The sequence below is a fragment of the Phascolarctos cinereus genome, unplaced genomic scaffold, assembly GCF_003287225.1.
Source record: "Phascolarctos cinereus isolate Bilbo 61053 unplaced genomic scaffold, phaCin_HiC Scaffold_3;HRSCAF=262, whole genome shotgun sequence".
NCBI lineage: Eukaryota > Metazoa > Chordata > Mammalia > Diprotodontia > Phascolarctidae > Phascolarctos > Phascolarctos cinereus.
Genome location: NW_027555736.1, coordinates 76,856,069 through 76,869,632, shown reverse-complemented (window position 1 = coordinate 76,869,632; position 13,564 = coordinate 76,856,069). Strand labels below are relative to the sequence as shown.

Below are 13,564 nucleotides of genomic sequence, written 5' to 3'. Positions count from 1 at the left end.
TGGCTCTTCATCTTCTCAGTCTTGCCTTCCTCTTCTGCTTGTCTCTCTGACCAGTTTTTCCTTTGATGCTCAGGGTCTCTATCCCTCTGGTCAGTATGCTGACAGGTACGGATGTTCCTCTTGGGAACCCAGACTGGTTCTCCTGCATGTTCTGGAAAAACACAAGTATAACCTCGACCCCAGGTTAGTAATTTTACTGGACCATCCCACTTACCCATCTTTGGATCCTTCCACTTTACCGTGACATCTGGTTGCTCATCTATCAACCTGTTCTTTTGTCCTGCAAAATGTTTTTGTGCAGGAGTACATCCCTGATCATCTAGTGTCAAAAAAATTATGGTATATATTACCTTATCCAATCTCCTTTTTAAATTTATGGTATGTATTTCCTGATCCAATATCCTTCTTAATCTATTTTCTATTCCTTTTTTTGTGTTTATCAAGGAGGATTTTAATATCCTTGTTGCACCTTTCAACAATGGCTTGTCCAGAAAGGATTGTATGGGACGCCAGTAGAGTGAGTGATATTATAGGTGAGACAACATTGTGCAAAATTCTTGCTAGTATAAGTGGGACCATTGTCAGTCTTGAGGTGTCTTGGATTGCCAAGAATGCTAAAGCAAAATGAGAAATGATATTGCTTATGTCTTCTTAAAATATGTAACTAATCCAAAGTATCTGCTTGTCTTCATATGATATTCATCTTTCCCCCACTTTTTTTTTGCACATACTCTGACACCTGCATTGTAATTACACTTAAAAAAACATGAATCACACGTTGATATGAAATAAATGAATTTTAGAATAAGACTGCCTCTAACATTGTGTAATTGTTCAGCAGAAAAATAGCCAACTATGATTAAGTAATGTTTAGAACAGCATAAGTTTAAGTAGCTAAGAAATCAGGTATGTATAAAAATGTGTTTAAGGCTATGCTTCTTGGCAGAAAACACAGAAATAACTAAGTTTCCTATCTGTAGTTAAAAAGAAAGGTTCCTTAGTGGTTTAATTAATAAAAATTATTTTCAACTCTTAAATATTATTTTAACCACTGACCAGGCTATGACAAATTTATGCTGGATTTTCTAATACAAGAGGGGAGTTAGGCAGTAGAACTCTGTAGCAAAGCAAAAGAATTTCTTTAGTTATCTACTGAATTCAAGAGGGTTTTGTTGGGCAAGGGTAAAAATCTATTTCTAAATATTCAAAGACAAATAAATGTCCCCTTTCCCACTTCACTTGTTTAATTTGCTTGCAAACGCTCCCAAAGAACCACCAGGACAAATGAAAGCCTAAAAATATTGCTATTAACATTCTAACAAAGTCAGAATCAATAATTTTTTAAATCAAAAAGTTCTATCAAAGATATGTTTAAAAGGACTTATGAAGTTATAGTCTTTTATATACTGTAAAATATATTAAGATTTTAGCTATATTATAACTAGTACTAAGGAGCTGATTCAGAAAATTTACAAGCTACATTTTACTGGAAATTTTAGCATATATACAGTGCATTAGACTGTGTTTAACATGCCAACTGCTCATGTCACATTTCTAAAGCAGAGAGTTTATTTACTCCTACTCTTGAAGTTTCCTCCCCACCTGATTAAGAAAACAAGTTGATTTGTTTTCTAATTATTGATATAACAGCTTCATAAGTAATTTTCCTCTTTTTTGAACACCAGTGTAACTTTTAAGTTACCTAAATGGTGGTTGTAGATAAAATGATACAAGCTTTAGTTTTGTAGAATTGCCGTAAGATAGAACTCTTGATTTACAGACTGATCTGAGATGAATGGAAGGTTGCAAAGGAATGTATCTACAAAAGCTATAAAATTAAGTATGATATTTTAGCTCTAACTTCAATAAAACTTTTTTATATATGTATGTATTAATAGGATTTAGTGAGGTTCGGATTCGCTCCTATAAATGACACTCTCCAATGCACCAGAAAATAATAGGAAATAGATAATTTATTTAGAAGAAGCAAAGCACAGATAGTTTGAATTTGCATAGAAAGCATAAATAATAAGAACAATCAATAATATAGCACCGATCAAGAGAGTCGGTAATGGAAGAGAATACATCACCAATTCAAGGGAACCTCCAAAATCAATCAACGGCTGGGAGCCCCGTTGCAGCCAGTACAAACTTGAATTGTGTAAAGATTTTCCCGGGCGAAGCGTCCTTCCCGCGGGTGAGGCTCAGCGGGCTTACAGGACGCAGTGTTTTTATATTGTTCTAAACAAAGAAGGCTTGGGGCCAAGAAGCCCTTTTTGATGCTTGCGCTATTCATGGTTTGTCCAATACACATCTGACCTTAGCCACGCTCCCATCCGCCTGAGGCTTGGTATTTTGTTTTTTTGATAACATCACGTCTCACAAGGAGAGGAGCCAACCCTCCATGTCAACGTGACCTAGGAATGGCTAGTTCCTGGAATGCTAGGCCAAGAACACTCAGGAGATATGGAACGGTCATGACCGAGATTTGAACTGAACCTATTTATTTGAGTGATCTTATTAATTTAAAGGGGAATTTCCAATTTCCATTTCACTTGGCCTTAAGATCATGAGAATAATAGGTGAGGGGCAAAGGTGTGACATGAGTGTATATAGTGCGTATTTTGGTATACATATAACAATTGCATATACAAAGACATAAAAAGAACAAAGCAAGTAGTAGTATGGGGGTAGCTAAGGAATTAAAATACATAGTAGCAGTAGGAGATTTAAAAAGAAAATCATACCAATGATGATTAGTATCTGAGATCACTAAATGAGAAGCTTCGACTAGTCTTCCTGCGGCTATAAGAGTCTGTATTCGATGTTCATTTAACGCGCGTTGGTTGGACTCTAATAACTTTTTGATTTCAGTCGACTGATTCAAGATGTTCATAAGGGGATATAGAGATAGAGACACATGAGGTAGAGGCAAAGATTGGGGTACCCAAGCAAAATTTTTAACTAGGTTAGTGTCTGGTGGAAAGTAAAAATCATTTCCTTGCCAGCGTAGGAAAGATACATTGGATAAGCAACCAGAAAATGGAACAGTAGTAATATCTACAGATAGAAGGTCAGAGTGATTATTAGAGGCTATACAAACATATTGAGTAGATACTTCATATATCATAGAAAAGTTACTCACTGGGTATAAAGTTAGATCACACAAATTGGATGAATGTGAGAGAAGGCAGGGTTCCATCTGCCGAGTCATCATCCCACAAACAATCCCTCCATTAGTTACAACACAATCAGACAGAGTATGAGTTACATTATACCAATCTATATAGTTTCCATAGATATGAGGTAAAGCAAAGTATTTATGTAAGACAAAAGGTATTACATGAAATTGGCACATAACAGTCCAAGTTTTAACTTGGTAGAGTATAATAGTTCCAGCGCACCAAAGTGGAGTGCATCTAGCATTCTCAGGTTTTTGCTTTTTCCATACATCTGACAAGTCAAGTATATCGTTCCATATGTGAGAGTTACCTTCCTGTAGTAATCTTTGGGCATTTTCCTTCTGTATGAGGGTATATAAGTTTTGCAAGGAACATTTAGTCCAATTAAATAAAACACCAATGTTTTTCATAAGGTGTAAATTAACGAGGATGCTATTATTAAAGACTTGTAAAAATTGGCCTTGATATTGTAATGTATTTTGGTGTGGCAGGATCGTTGTGGGTAACCATTGGGCATTCACAGTCAAAGCTTGAGAAACATCTTGTCCAGCACTGCGCAGTCTGCTAGCCAAGGTCTCAAGGTCTATAGAATTAACTATACCCAAACCAGTTCCTGCACCACCAAGTAATGTATCATACCAAGCTCTTTTTTTCCTGACACAACTTTCTAAAGAGGGAAAAGTTACATTATAATGAAACACTATTTTGTGTTGCAAGATAGAGGTGTTAGTACATGAGCGGGGGACACGAATTATTCCAGGAGGTTTCGGAGTCACAGGTACAACCCATACTAATTGGTTTAGATATTCTTCATACAGCCCATTGGAGGTGTTACGACAATAAAAATATTTTCTGTCGTCCGCTTGTGATAGTGAGACAGTGTAGGTGGAGTTTACTTGTGTCCAATTATATGTTACAGATCTTAACCTTTTAGGAAAATATGGACTAGGTGGCCAACTTGTAAGGGTACAGGATATATTGGTACCGTTTGCTGCAGTTACAGTTAGATTAAAACTAGTTAAATTGACTCTCATTAGGGGAAATAGAGGGGCGTCCCAAACTTCTACGTTGAATGGGTATGACCAATTCATGATCTGGGTGTTGTTTTCACCAACGTAGATGGAATCAGTACGCGGTCCTTGCTGAGGAGTTCCCACTGGAATACCTGGAGTCCATGCCATAGTTAGCGTGTAGCAGGAAAACACTGTAAAACACTTAATTTCGCAAAAACATTTGGGTTAGTGGGACATGATACCACTTATCATCACCAGGGTATACTACTATGGCAGTATTAGTGTTTCCTTGTGCGATGAGCTCAGCTGGCCTTGGTCTATCAGATTGATGCTTCTTTATCCAAACTTTAGTACCAGGAATTGCCTTTTCTGGTATCCAGGAGATGTCACTATTATTAGAGCTCCCAAATCCCTGATCTCCTCTTTCTGTGGAGTCAGGAGACCCATTGATTTTCTGCCACGAACCATTTAAATAGGGTAATATCACTAGTTGACAAATTCTCTCACCAGTCTTACATTCAAAAGGTTCGCTTTCATGAGAGTTATGTAAACAAACTTTAATTTCTCCTCTATAGTCATTGTCTATGACTCCACCCAAGACATGGACTTGGTTGTTTAGGGCTAAACCAGATCTAGAGAACAATTGTCCATAGTGTCCTTCAGGGAGCTTAACTCCTACTCCTGTAGAACACAGTTGTTGGCCTAATGGAGGAATATGGACATCATGAATTACATATAGATCATACCCAGCGGAGCCTAAAGAGGCATGCCAGGGCTGCCTAGCATTCTCATGTAAAGTCCACCATTGAATGGTCAAGGGGGACGAAATTCTCCTTATTTGTAAATTAGGAGTCATCATTCTTGAAAGAGGAGTCCCACCCCCATCAGTCAGAGGCCTGTTATTTAATTGCTTTAAGGCCTCAAACAAATTTTCTTTCCATCTCTTCAAATCATGGTTCTCACTTAATTTCTTTAGTTTCTCCTTTAATAATCCGTTCATTCTTTCTATCAAACCAGCGGCTTGGGGATAATATGGTATATGGTAAATCCATTCTATATTATTATATTTACAATACTCATCTATATCCTTACCTTTAAAATGTGTACCATTATCACTCTGTATTTGTAGGGGGGTCCCATAATAAAGAGAAATAATATCTAGGGTTTACAAGTGTTTTTCTGGGTAGCCCGTTTATAGGGGCAGGCAACTAATACCCCAGAGTAGGTGTCCACACAAGTGCAGGCATATTGACACCCCTGACTAACAGGTAAGGGTCCAATATAGTCTATTTGCCAAATTTGAGCAGGTAAAGACCCTCTAGCCAATTCTCCAGTGATTTTCTTCGGCACAGGCCGATGAGCAAATAATTGACATTGTATGCAGTTTTGTACTATTTGCTTAAATAGATCCAGAGGTATGTTAATCCCTCTGTCTAATGCCCACCTGTAAGATGCAAGAGCGCCAAGATGTCCTGCGGTGATATGGACCCATTTTCCTAATTGTGTTTCGTTTTCCTTTCTGGGGGTGACCTTTAAAGCTTTTCCTTGAAGTTTGGATAATTCATCAGCACGGGCATTATACTCACGTTCCACAGAATCTTGATTCACATGGGCATCTACATGAAATACAGATACATTAGTACATTGACACCATTCCCATATTTGTTCCCATAATTCTTTTCCCCACACATCTTTGTCTCTAATTTTCCATTCGTGTTTCTTCCAAATTGGCATCCAAACTGCTAGGCCATTGGCTACGGCCCAGGAATCAGTATATATATGACATTGGCCACCTTGTTCCTTTTGAATTACTTGATAGACAGCCACTAATTCGGCCCATTGGCTACTCCGGCCTTCACCAGAGCTTTCCAAAATAGTATTGCATGAAGGGTTATAGGCTACAGCTTTCCAGCACCTTTTAGATCCTATATATTTAGCCGACCCATCCGTAAACCAGGCATGATTCTTTTGTTCAGGGGATAACAAATCATACCCGCTATTCCAAGAGACGGGCGATTGTTCATAAGTTTTTGGTATATCAACATCATTGGAATGTTTTGATAATTCTAATACCTTTTCATGCAAGGTGGAAACACCCGATCTGCCTGTCTTGACTCTATTTTGCAAATACCATTTCCATTTAATAATTGATGATTCTTGGGCATGTCCTATTTTATGTGAGGCGGGGGTCCCCATAATCCAACTCATAATGGGTATGGCTGGCCTCAATACAACTTCATGGTTTAAAGTTAAATGTTCTGTCTCTACCAGGGCCCAATATGCAGCCAATAATTGTTGTTCAAAAGGAGTATAATTTTGGCCAGCAGGTGGCAGTTTCCGCGACCAAAATCCTAAAGGAACATTCCTGCCCTGTTGTTTTTGCCATAAACTCCAATCAGCATATCCATGCAAAACTGTAACTTGCAATTCCATCGGCCCTGGCTGTACAGGCCAAAGATCCAGGGCAGTTTGAATAGCTATTTTGGCTTCCTCAAAGGCTTTCGATTCTGTTTCCCCCCATTCAAATGCATACTTTTTCCGGGTAACTTTATACAATGGCTTCAAAATCTGACCTAAATGAGGAATGTGATTCTCTCCAGAAACCAAACAACCCAACGAACTTTTGAGCTTCTCTTTTGTCCCTAGGAGGTGAAAAATCTAATATTTTTTGCTTGGCCTTGGGGAGGATTTCTCTATGACCCTTATTCCAAATTATTCCTAAAAATTCACACTTTGAGCTGGACCTTGAATTTTATCAGGATTAATCTCCCATCCCTTCTCCTTCATATGTTCTATTAGTTGAGTTAATCTTTTCTCTACCACCTCTTTATTCTCTGCCTGTATTAAAATATCATCAATATAATGAGTTATTTTCACATCAGACCATTTCAACTCATCTAAATGCTCAGCTACAATTCGGTGGCAAATGGTTGGGCTATGTATATAGCCTTGTGGGAGTCGTGTAAAGGTATATTGCCTGCCTTGCCATGTGAATGCAAACTGATCCCATTGTTTGGGGTCTATGGGTATAGTGAAAAAAGCATTAGCCAGATCTATTACCGCATACCAGAAACCTTTATAGGCTTGTATATCTCAATTAAGGATATTGTATCCGGTACAGCGGCGTGTAGAGGTGGAGTAAATTTATTGAGTTGTCTATAATCCACTGTCATTCTCCATGAGCCATCAGATTTTCTAACTGGCCAAACTGGGTTATTCCATGCAGTAGTGGTCGGGATCATTACCCCAGCTTGTACATATTCCTGTATAGTTTTAGTAATTTCTGCTATTCCTCCAGGAATTCTATATTGTTTGAGATTTACTATCTGGGATGGAGTAGGTAATATGACAGGGGGTATTCTCAACTTCCCTACTATAGCGCATATTTGAAGGGAGCGGGCAGCGAATTGATACTTTCCGTCTGGTAAATATAAAGTCATTCCTTTTAATATATCTATCCCTACAATATATTCTGGTATAGGAACTACAACCACGGTATATTCTCTTTTAGAAAAGTTGCCAATTTTCATTTCTAGTTGAACTTGTTTAGCAGGGATTTCATCGCCCCCTAATCCAGATATAGTTATAGGTATTCCTTTTTTAAACTTTGAAGGATTTCCATATATTAACGTGGCCTCCGCCCCCGTGTCCACTAGGGCATTTGCCTTGGTGGTTGAACCATTCCTCCAAAAAATAGTTATTGGAACATGAGGCCGATAATCAGTATGCAAAGCATGGACACGAAGGGTTTGGCCTTTTTCCTAGTCCCCTTTAAAATGGTCCAATGAGGGGTATAGTGAGGGAGGAGCACTGGGAGTAACAGCATTCAAAGCCGAAACTTGACCAGCGTTTTTCACTTTTTTCTTATACAACTGGGCTAGTTCGGAAGTGGGAATTCCATCTATCTCTTCCCTATTTACTCCAGCCTTCAGAAGGGCTGAGAATAGCTCCCTCCGGGTTAGTCTGTTCTGTGAACTAGATCGGGGCTTTCCCCAGTCTCTGGAAGCAGTTTCTCCCACATCCCTAAATTCCCCAAGATCTCCCAGTTGGGACAGTTTGTCAATTACTTGTCCTAAAGATTCTCCCGTGGCTGCTACTAATAAAGTCAGAATCAGATGTTTATATGTCGCAGGGGCGGTTTTAACAACGGGGGCCCGATGTACAGCAATCACAGGGGTATCAGTGTAGGTATCAGCTTCTCCTACTACAACCGCAGTTTTCATAACTTCTTCCTTTAGTTTTTGAATCCCATCCTTAAGAGTATACCACGGGCGGGCGGCATTTGGCCACATAGAGGAATCGGGATACTGGGTCCTCAATCCTTGAGCTACTAGCTCTAAAATTGTGGTGTTTGCACCATTACTATTGAGTGCTACCTGGCCGTGATCACGAAATGCCTGTTGTACAAAGGGATTGGAGGTCAGGCTTAAAAATTTTAAACAGTCCTTAGGATCTAACCACACTCCTCCTGCTCCCCATCACTCAATCTTACAAGCCAGGAGATTGCAGGTTCTCCCGACCGCTGTGAGAACCTACTAAGCAAATCCGTAATTTCTCTTTGGGAGTAATCTTCCGTAATTTCAGTCACCCTGGGTGGGTTAGTTCCCTCCTTTTCGGCTTTTCTCCTAACTATCGGCCGAGCTTCCCCCTCCTTAACGTCCGGAATTTCCTCCTCTATCACTTCTTCCCACCCGTCGTCATCCTCATCCCAAATATCGCCGTCCCAAGTATCAGGGTCCCAATTCATATTTGCTGCGGCGATTACAGCATGCACTTTCCTTTTATTCACTTTTCCTCGCCTATTTCTATATTTATACTGTGCCACCCGAACAGCAGCCTTCTCGGCTACATTTTGATAATTCCTAGCTTGATCCCCTAATATAAAATTCTGGCACTGCAGCATAGACAATCGACCCTGCAATTCAGACATTTCTTTCTCCATTTGTGCTTTCTCTTCCTCCTTCCTGTCTAACTCCAAACACACTGTCCTATATGCAGTCAGAAGAGCCCACCCTCTTCGGCATACTCCACTCATTTCTTTCCCCTTTTCAATTGGAATATTAGATAAACATGCAGTCAACTGTGAGGGCCTTCCGTTCCTCACCCTGCTCCCCCAATCCTCACTAGGTCCTGTACACTGTGACCAGGTTTTTGCGAGCGAGGAAAACGGAGGGTCCTCCCAACCGGGGACCTCTACCAGAGCCCGGGGCTCAACATTTCTCTTAAAGAAAGGCATTTATACAGCGAATCCTGTTCGTGACGCCAATTTTGTATTAATAGGATTTAGTGAGGTTCGGATTCGCTCCTATAAATGACACTCTCCAATGCACCAGAAAATAATAGGAAATAGATAATTTATTTAGAAGAAGCAAAGCACAGATAGTTTGAATTTGCATAGAAAGCATAAATAATAAGAACAATCAATAATATAGCACCGATCAAGAGAGTCGGTAATGGAAGAGAATACATCACCAATTCAAGGGAACCTCCAAAATCAATCAACGGCTGGGAGCCCCGTTGCAGCCAGTACAAACTTGAATTGTGTAAAGATTTTCCCGGGCGAAGCGTCCTTCCCGCGGGTGAGGCTCAGCGGGCTTACAGGACGCAGTGTTTTTATATTGTTCTAAACAAAGAAGGCTTGGGGCCAAGAAGCCCTTTTTGATGCTTGCGCTATTCATGGTTTGTCCAATACACATCTGACCTTAGCCACGCTCCCATCCGCCTGAGGCTTGGTATTTTGTTTTTTGATAACATCACGTCTCACAAGGAGAGGAGCCAACCCTCCATGTCAACGTGACCTAGGAATGGCTAGTTCCTGGAATGCTAGGCCAAGAACACTCAGGAGATATGGAACGGTCATGACCGAGATTTGAACTGAACCTATTTATTTGAGTGATCTTATTAATTTAAAGGGGAATTTCCAATTTCCATTTCAATGTATAAGGCAGATGTCCCATTTTCTTTGATTATTAAAAAGGATCTAAAATGAAATCTCCTTAACTACTGATTTTGGTTAGTCTGCTCATCTGCCATATAACATTTACCTTTGGGGTTTTTTTAAATACTGTTTGAAAATGTGATGGCTGATAAAAAATGTTAATACACAATTTTCTTTGAGACTCTTGAAAACCACAAAAATTTCTAATATCATAATGACTGCAAATTCTAACATTTAATGTAAAGTCATCATAACTCTTTGCATGCCACAAAGACACACACCTAAGGCCAACTTTTTCAGAATGTACTATACCTTGAATAAAATCAAATAGGGTGACATATATAAAATGGGAAATACAATGTAGCTTCACATCACAGCTCCTGCTTGTCCATAAGGCATTATGGAGGGAGTAATAACCTCACTTAAACACTGATTTTGTAAATGTGATCACCTGCCAATGTCCTGAATATTTATGAATCTCACTTTAATTTTATATGTGTTGCATAAAATTGTACCCAGGAAACCAAAGAAGGCTTTCCAGAACTACTGGTAGATTCCATTTGAACAACTAAAAATTACCAGAATTATGCTGTGTTTTAATGTTATTTCAAGAATAATTAATAATCACCTGAAAAAAAGGACTCTTGTACATGAGGAAACTCTACTGGTACACATGGGACTTTTTAACAAGAACAGGACAGCAGCATGGTAACCACTTTTCTAAGTATATTTTTTATACAAAATAATTCTGAGATATAATCATTAAGTTCTCATACAGTACTATTATTTTGAACAATCAGCAATAAAATAGCAAATATGTGAAAATTGCACCACAAAGACTGAGCACTGCCATTTCCTAGTGTAATCAACGTTGGTATTAGTACATTCTTGGAATAGGCGAGCAAAATAGTCAGCAGATTGAATCTTGGTGATACACTTGACAGATTCCATCTATGACTTGCAATGCAATAGTTGGGCAGTACAAGTATCTTACACAGAGATTTCAGTAGCAGAATGGCACTTGGTTTGTTCTCAATAGAAATGACAAAGATGCAGTTGACAATTTAAAGAAAGACAATGTTCTTATTTGCATGCTGAAATTCTAGTTGTGTCCCCTGTATTTGAACACTTTCAAATAATATTATCTGTCTCTCTGTTCTGCCCACGAGCTCTGTCCCAAATTAGCTAACTATCTTATGGGACACTACTTAGCTGGTGTGGTTTGCTTTCACTTTAAATTGGAGACCCAGAAAAGTGGCAGTTTCGTTGGTAAGTTTACTTTTGCTTTTGGAGACACTGAAATGCTGAAGTCTCATTTGTCTGCCTGTGTGGTTTTCTTTCACTTTATCGGCCTGTGAGGTTTGCTTTCAGTTTATCTGCCTGTGCGGTTTGCTTTCACTTTAAATCATAGATGCCAAAATGCATCAGTCTCGTTCTGAAGTTTATTTTCACTTTAAGAGAAGCCGAAAACCCACAGTCTCCTTTCTTTTTAATCCCCGCTTAACCTGGTGAAAATGAAAAACTATATAGGAAAATTGTCACCCTACTTTGTTAGCCATCTTCTCTTGATGACCAGAGCTCCTTTTCTAGGACTGTTAGCCAAACAGCCCACCATGTCCAGGGCCACTCTGACGGGGGAAGCCTTCTTTTCAGGTGCCTGTCTAGGCGCCAAATGCCGCCAGCATCTGTGGCCATGGTCTGATGCCGGCAGAGTGTGAAGAGAGAAAGAATCACTGGCCAGGTGGAAGATGTGAAGAACAAACTTTGTTTATTCATCTGAGGGCTCAGGCTTATATAGTACTGGATCAAGAAATAGTAACATTATTTTCCATGAAAAGCACAAACCTAATTAAGTGATTTCCTTCCTTCCTTGTACCTTGTCTGGTACTTTCTTTCCTGCATCCTTTCCTGTCCCCTATCTGTTTCCTCCCTTCCTGCATCCTGTTCTCAAGAAATGGAACAAGGGGGTGGTGAGCCCACATCCTGAGTTTCAGAGCTGTCGGGCTTAGTGCAAACTATAGGTAAGACCTGGGCTGGCCTAAGCCCTCCAACTCCCCAGGATTAGCCCTCTACACCTAGTTTCTGCCATACTCTTTTCCACTTTTCCCAGCAGTTTTTTTCAAAGAGTGCATTCTTATCCCAGAAGCTGGGTCTTTGGGTTTATCAAATAATAGATTACTATAGTCATTGACTACTGTGTCTTGCATATTTAACCTGTTGCACTGATCCACCTCCCTATTTCTTAGCCAGTACCAAGCAGTTTTGATGATTGCTGCTTTATAATACAATTTAAGATCTGGAATTGCTAGGCCACCTTCCCCTGCATTTCTTTTCATTAGTTCCTTTGATATTCTGGACCTTTTGTTTTTCCAAATGAATCTTGTTATTATTTTTCTAACTCTATAAAATAATTTTTTGGTAGTTTGATTGGTATGGCACTGAATAAGTAAATTAGCTTAGGTAGGATTGTCATTTTCATTATATTAGCTTGGCCTACCCATGAGCAACTGATGTTTTTCCAATTATTTAGATCTGATTTTATTTGTGTGAAAAGTGTTTTGTAATTGTGTTCATAGAGTTCCTGGGTTTGTTTCAGGAGGTAGACTCCTAAATATTTTATAATGTCTACAGTAAGTTTAAATGGGATTTCTCTTTCTATCTTTGCTGTTGGGCTTTGTTGGTAATATATAGAAACGCTGATGATTTATGTGGGATTCTTTTATAGCCTGCAACTTTGCTAAAGTTGTTTATTATATTTCAAGTAGTTTTTTACTTGATTCTCTAGGATTCTCTAAGTATATCATCTGTCATCTGCAAAGAGTGATAGCTTTGTTTCTTCTTTGCCTATTCTAATACCTTCAATTTCTTTTTCTTCTCTTATTGCTAAAGCTAAGGTTTCCAGTACAATATTGAATAACAGTGGTGATAATGGACATCCTTGTTTCACCCCTGATCTTATTGGAAATGCTTCTAGCCTGTCCCCATTACATATAATGCTTGCTGAAGGTTTTAGATATATGCTATTTATTATTTTAAGGAAGACTCCATTTATACCTATGCTTTCTAGTGTTTTTAATAGGAATGGGTGTTGTATTTTATCAAAGCTTTTTCTGCATCTATTGAGATGATCATGTGGTTTCTGTTGGTTTTGTGTTGATATGCTCAATGATGCTGATAGTTTTCCTAATATTGAACCAACCCTGCATTCCTGGTATAAATCCTACCTGGTCATAGTGTATTATTCTTGTGATAAGTTGCTGCAATCTATTTGCTAGTATTTTGTTTAAAATTTTTGCATCTATATTCATTAGAGAAATTGGTCTATAATTTTCTTTCTCTATTTTGACTCTTCCTGGTTTAGGTATCAACACCATATTTGTATCATAAAAAGAATTTGGTAAGACTCCTTCTTCACCTATTTTCCCAAATAG

At 38.8% G+C, this 13,564-nt stretch overlaps 1 long non-coding RNA gene across 1 annotated transcript; it reads right to left on the bottom strand.

Annotated features, from left to right (window-relative positions):
* Positions 1-1,955: 1,955 nt before the first annotated feature.
* LOC144456276 (uncharacterized) lies at positions 1,956-10,124 on the bottom strand. The gene is made up of 3 exons (XR_013485224.1): positions 9,668-10,124; positions 5,640-5,811; positions 1,956-4,396 (listed from the first exon to the last, which is right to left on the bottom strand). It is a non-coding gene; the product is annotated as an uncharacterized LOC144456276 (long non-coding RNA).
* Positions 10,125-13,564: the final 3,440 nt, after the last annotated feature.